The following is a 1,109-nucleotide window of genomic DNA, read 5'->3' as shown; positions in this document are numbered from 1 at the left end:
ATCAAAACTCCTATAACAAAGGAAAGAAGTTTTTATTTAGTTATTTTTATTTAGTTATTTAAATGAAATAACTACTCTTTTCCTAATTTTATCAAGTCTTCTGACAAAAGGCGGCAAGGCTCTAATTTTCAGGATTTTTTATCCCCCTATCTTGTGATCCTATCTTGATTACGCCCAATTCCCCTGTTCGACAAAGGGTCTCTTTATATACAATAATCGCATTGTAGCGGGTATAGTTTAGTGGTAAAAGTGTGATTCGTTCTATTAATCCCCTTAATAGTTAAGGGGTCCTTCGGTTTGATTCATATTCCGAGCAAAAACTTTATTTCTTAAAAGGATTTAATCCTTTACCTCTCAACGAAAGATTTGAGGAAGAATATACATTCTCGTGATTTGTATCCAAGGGCCAATTAAATTATATAATTATATGATTATATTCTAAATTGAAAAATTGGATTATGAAATTACGAAACATAATTTTTTTTTTTTTTTTGAATTGGATCAATACTTCCAGTTGAATAAGTATGAGGAAAAAATCCATGGATAAAGATAGAAAAGTGTATTTCTAATCGTAACTAAATCTTCAATTTTTTTTGATAGGATAGATTGAAGCAAAATAGCTATTAAACGATAACTTTGGTTTACTAGAGACATTTACATCTTGTTTTAGCTCGGTGGAAACAAAATGCTTTTCCTAAGGATTTTCTCAAATAGAAATAGAGAACGAAGTAACTAGAAAAATTGTTCTAATCCCACTCTTCTAGAAGGATCATCTAAAAAGCGAATTGTTTTGAATGCATTAAAGCTAACATAGATGTTATGGGCCGAATTCTTATTTCATTTCATTCCCGCCTTATTTATATTTTTTTTCTATTTATTTCTTTTTTTTTTTTTTTATCCATCTTCCATAAAGGAGCCGAATGAAACCAAAATTTCATGTTCGGCTTTGAATTAGAGACGTTAAAAATAATGAATCAACGTCGACTATAACCCCTAGCCTTCCAAGCTAACGATGCGGGTTCGATTCCCGCTACCCGCTCGATATTCGAATTCTATCTATTTGAATATTTATTAATTCAATTCAATGATGCATTAATTAATGCATCATT

The sequence above is a fragment of the Durio zibethinus genome, unplaced genomic scaffold (genome assembly GCF_047325235.1).
Source record: "Durio zibethinus cultivar Kanyao isolate XHJ-2024 unplaced genomic scaffold, ASM4732523v1 HiC_scaffold_110, whole genome shotgun sequence".
Classification (NCBI taxonomy): domain Eukaryota; kingdom Viridiplantae; phylum Streptophyta; class Magnoliopsida; order Malvales; family Malvaceae; genus Durio; species Durio zibethinus.
The sequence above is the reverse complement of the archived record's forward strand: the minus strand, read 5'-3'. Positions refer to the sequence as shown.